General features: G+C 42.1%; 1 long non-coding RNA gene across 1 annotated transcript; it reads right to left on the bottom strand.

Annotated features, from left to right (window-relative positions):
• Positions 1-654: 654 nt before the first annotated feature.
• On the bottom strand, positions 655-3,176 carry LOC123511470. Its single transcript, XR_006676811.1, has 4 exons — positions 3,019-3,176; positions 1,356-1,430; positions 973-1,147; positions 655-848 (listed from the first exon to the last, which is right to left on the bottom strand). It is a non-coding gene; the product is annotated as an uncharacterized LOC123511470 (long non-coding RNA).
• Positions 3,177-5,322: the final 2,146 nt, after the last annotated feature.

The raw sequence follows: 5,322 nt of genomic DNA on the forward strand, positions 1-5,322 counted from the left end.
TTCTTCCTCTTGCTTCTTCTCTTCTTTTTCTTCCTCTTGTTTCTTCTCTTCTTTCTCTTCCTCCTTTTCTTCTTCCTCTTCCTCCTTTAATTCTTCTTCTTCCTCCTTTAATTCTTCTTCTTCCTCCTTCTCTTCTTCTTCTTCCACCTTCTCTTCTTCCTCTTCCTCCTTCTCTTCTTCATTGTTTGTTTGTTTGTCTTCCTGTTTTTCTTCTTTGTTTTCCTCCTCCTCCTCCTCTTTCTCCTCTTCTATTTCTTTCTTTTCCTCTTCCTCTTCATTCTTCTCTTTTCTTCTTTCTTCACCTTTCTTTCCTCCTTCTCTTCTTTCTTCACCTTTCTTTCCTCCTCCTCCTCCTCTTCTTTCTTCTCTTTCTTTTCTCTTCCTTCTTCTTTACTTCCTCCTTCTCTTCTTTCTTCTTTTCTTCCTCCTCCTCTTCTTTCTTCTCCTTTTCTTCCTCCTCCCCTTCTTTCTTCTTTTCTTCTTTCTCTTTCTTCCCCTCCTCATCCTTCTCCATTCTCTTCTTCTTCCCTCCAGCAATCTTCCCTATCTTGGTCTTCCTCTTTCTCCCAGGCATCTCTTTCTCCTCTTCCTCCTCCTCCTCCTCCTCTTTAGTCTTCCTTGTCTTCTTTTCTTCCTCTTCCTTCTTTCCTCTTAAAACATTCTCTTTCTCCTCCTTCTTTTTCAACGAAGACGAGGAGGAAGAGGAAGAGGAGGAGGAGGAAGCAGAGGGGAGGAAGACAGGGAGGAGCTTTCGTGTCTTCTCTATTGGTCTCTTCTTTGCTACTGGACTCTCCTCCTCCTCCTCTTCTTCCTCTTTCTCTTTCTTCTTGTCAGCCATATTGGAGGAACTGTGGAGAGAAATATGGATTAAATGAGAGAGAGAGAGAGAGAGAGAGAGAGAGAGAGAGAGAGAGAGAGAGAGAGAGAGAGAGAGAGAGAGAGAGAGAGAGAGAGAGCAATTAATAATAATACCTCTTCCTTCCAGTCATCTTAGGTCTTCCTCTCTTTCTTTTTTCTATCTCTCCTCCTCCTCCTCCTCCGCTGGCAGACAGACGCCTCCTCTTGGGTGTTTGAGAGTCAGGGGAGGGGCGGGGTGGGCCGGGGCTGTGCGGTGTCCGAGAGTCTAATGGAGCAAATGGCAGCCGACCTGTTTGAGAGAGAGAGAGAGAGAGAGAGAGAGAGAGAGAGAGAGAGAGAGAGAGAGAGAGAGAGAGAGAGAGAGAGAGTTTTAGTAAGATTTATATATATATGATTAGGAAATATACACACTCTATATACAGTATACATCTATTAACACACACACACACACACACACTTTGTCTCTAACTCTCTCTCTCTTTCTCTCTTTTACTTACTTTGTTTCAATTTTTTTGTGAGAGGGGTTGTGAGAGGACTGGTCACGGTCACGCCTTGCCACCCTACCTCTCCCACTGTAATAAAAACAATCAATATTAACTCTCTCTCTCTCTCTCGCTCTGGTTTTCCAAAGCCACAGAGATCATAAGCCAAATTTTCAAGGGTGTTTTTCATGTCACTTGTATTAAAATGGTGTTAATCTGTCACTGGAACCATGAAAACACCAATAACTTCCACTACACCCTCCAGTCAGTGTTTACTATCAGTCCTTCCTAGCAGCACATGGCACGGCTGCATGTTGTGGTAGTAAATTCACTAGTTCACGTCCATGAAGCTTTCTTCCACATCCTTAGCTATTATTGACTCGTATTAATGCCTTTGAAAATCAGCACCACACCAGAAACAGATCTGGTTTAAGTAAGCTTACATTAAGTTTGTTTTTGGTTAAGTTGTTCAAGGATATCAAAATAGCTATTATTGACCCATATTAATGCCTTTGAAAAGCAACACATCACACCAGAAACAGATTAGTAGAGGTTAGCTGACATTATGTTTGTTTTGGTGTTGTTGCTCAGATATCAAAAAGATTTGCATTCCTCAAAAACTCAGTTACAATTGGCCACGTTTGGCAAAGGAAAGCTATTGTGTAAGTTTTTGTCCAGCCTCTTGAACTATCACTGGAATCTTTTAAACACCAATAACTTTCATTACAACCTTGAATTCTCCAGTAACTTCCACCACAGCCTGTTTAACCTACTAGAACCCTGAAAACATATAACTTCCACTGCAGCCTGTTAAACTATCTCTAGAACCTTCCTCTGAAGCCTGAGAACTATAAGAATCATGAAATACACCCTTGAAAACTGCTATTAACTTGTACTATAGCCTGTTAAAACCATCAAAATCATGTAAATCTTTTAAAACACTAGTAACTCACACTGCAGCTTGTTTAGCCTATTAAAACCATGAAAAACACCCCAAAACTTCCTATACAATCAGTTTGAACCATGAAAACATCATTCAAAACCAATAACTTCCACTGCATAACCTATTAGGGCCATGAAAAAACACCCTTAAAATATTTAATTAACACAAACTTCTTATACATCCCTGTAAATATGAATGAAAACACAATAATGAAGAAATCTAATCATTTAAACCATAAAATTTAACTAGGGATATTATTTATAACTTTAATAACCCTTACAGTACTGAGACGCAATTTTACCGTGAGTTTTGGTTATGAAGAGACGGTTTTATTGACATTAGGGAGGGTCTATGGAGGTCAGAAGATTAATGGCCAGAGTCTTCCCTATTTTAATCCCGTCATAAGTTTATGAGGCTGTATAAAATCAACAAATAGTAGCAGAATGACTATGGAAACCTGCCATGGTACTGGTTATATAGTTATGAATGCATAAAACTCTTACGTTAACTTCACAAACCTCCTGCATTAAGACACAAAGCTAAAACAAACACCGGAAAGACACAATTAATTCTCGCCCAAACACCGAAAAATGAAAATAACAAGAAATCTTACGAGAAATTCCCCAGTCAGTCAGTGCGGAGGGAACCGATCCTTAAATAACTACCAATATATCTATTCACAGTTAAGTTATAGTGCTCTCCTTTTCACAACCTTTTCTCAGGGCCTTCACTCACCTATCTCACATTCCTCGTCCATGGCGGCTACCAGGAAACAGATATAAAGGTGAAAATGACAACAGTGGTTCAGTCTCGTCTACTTCCCGCTCTCCTCCTCTCAGCTGTTCAGGGCGGCAGAATTTCGCGGGAAGCTTCCTGATTGGTGGAGACTCCGATGTAAACAAGCCACCAGCCAATCACAGGCCGATTTGGGTTCACTGGCCCGGGATTCAAGAGAGAGCGAGTCTAATTTTTTTTTTTTCTTATGGTTCACTGGGTTTTGTGAATCATTAGTGGGTGGTTAATTCTTTTTGCTAATTATGGGACGATTTTGTGGTTGTTGGTGGGGTGGTAGGCTAGTCTCAATTTTGTGTTATTGTATTGATGTATGTATGTAGGTATGTGTGTAGATAGGCAGCGTACTTATACACACAACCTTTCATAATGTTACTTATTTTTTATTTTTTTTATTTTTTTTTATGTAAGAGGGGAAAGCTGGCCAGGAGCAACGTAAAGGGTGAAATACAAAAAAAATGACCCACTTAGTTGACCGTCCCCATGCAGGTATGTCCCAAAGAGTTAGCCAAAAGAAAAGGATAAATGTCTTGAAACCTATTAGATCCTTCTTAGGTGCACTCAAGTCAAAGGTTAGTGGAAATACAGAAGCAGGTAGGGAGTTATTCCAGACTTTACCATAGAAAGGAATGAATGACTGAGAGTGCTGACTAACTCTTGGATTAGGTGGATAGAATAGGGGTGAGAGGAAGAAGAAACTTAAGCCTTGTGCAGGGAGGCCGCGGGAGGAAAGGAGGCATGCAATTAAGATCAGATCAGTTAGCATGAAAATAGCGATAGAAGATAGCAAGAGACGCAACATTTTTTGCAACACTTAAAACACTCAAAATGAACCCAAAGCACACTCAAAAGGAGATGCAGCAACTCAAAACACCCGCAATACACACCCAACACTCACTAAAAACACGTACCTACTACAACTAGGTACACACACACACACACACACACACACACACATAGTAGTAGTAGTAGTAGTAGTAGTAGGAAAAGTAGTAGTAGTAGTAGTAATATAAGAAATAGTAGTAGTAGTAGTAGTGCAGCAGCAGTAGTGAGTAATACGAATGCTCAAAGTCAATAATTTACATTTTATTTACATTTTTTATGAGAGTTGTGAGGCGCCTAGTTACATAAACGCATGGTGCTGCCTAGAGAGAGAGAGAGAGAGAGAGAGAGAGAGACCTTGAATGGAAGGTCATGGCTAGTGCAGGTGGGTGTGTTGGAGTGATCTGTATTAGAAGCACAACCACCACCACCACCGCCGCCGCCAGGTCCAGCGCAGAAGAGTTTCAGAGTAATGGTGGTTCTTGCAACAGGTGATTCGAGCTACGTACGTGGCTCCTGCTTATGTAGTTAGTGCTAGGGTTAAATAACTAATAGACCCTGGTTAGTGCTTTGAGGCTTTGCGTTTTTTTTTTTTTTTTTTTTTTTTTTGGGGGGGAGGTGACTGTCAAGACCCGGGCCCTGGTGTGGTGGTGGTGGTGGTTGTCGTGGTTGTGGTTGCTGTTGTAGTAATTATTTTGTAGAGAGAGAGAGAGAGATGCCCAGATATCTGTATTCCAATATTATACAACCATCCTTTCCTTCTCCCTTTTCTTTGGTCTCTCTTTCACGCACACGCATACACACACACACACACACACACACACACACACACACACACACACACACCGTGTAGAGTAGTGGTTAGCACGCTCGACTCACAATCGAGAGGGCCGGGTTCGAGTCCCGGCGCGGCGAGGCAAATGGGCAAGCCTCTTAATGTGTGGCCTCTTTTCACCTAGCAGTAAATAGGTACGGGATGTAACTCGAGTGGTTGTGGCCTCGCTTTCCCGGTGTGTGGAGTGTGTTGTGGTTTCAGTCCTACCCGAAGATCGGTCTATGAGCTCTGAGCTCGCTCCGTAATGGGGAAGATTGGCTGGGTGACCAGCAGACGACCGTGGTGAATTACACACACACACACACACACACACACACACACACACACACACACACACACACACACACACACACACACACAAGGACTGTTTCAAAGGCCACTGAAATTATTTATTTCGTTTTCACGTGTTCTTCCCTTCATGTCTAGTCTGGAATACATGCCCAGCTGTCAATACACGAGTAACCAGGAAGAACACTCTTGCAAGGCCCAAAAGCGTAAGATGGAAGACACTGGAGCGTTTGAGCATGCAGGTCCAAGGCTGGTTGAGTTGGCATGTCTTGTTTGTGTGGGCGTTGGTCCTTGGTCGTGTC

This window comes from Portunus trituberculatus, chromosome 31, assembly GCF_017591435.1.
Source record: "Portunus trituberculatus isolate SZX2019 chromosome 31, ASM1759143v1, whole genome shotgun sequence".
NCBI lineage: Eukaryota > Metazoa > Arthropoda > Malacostraca > Decapoda > Portunidae > Portunus > Portunus trituberculatus.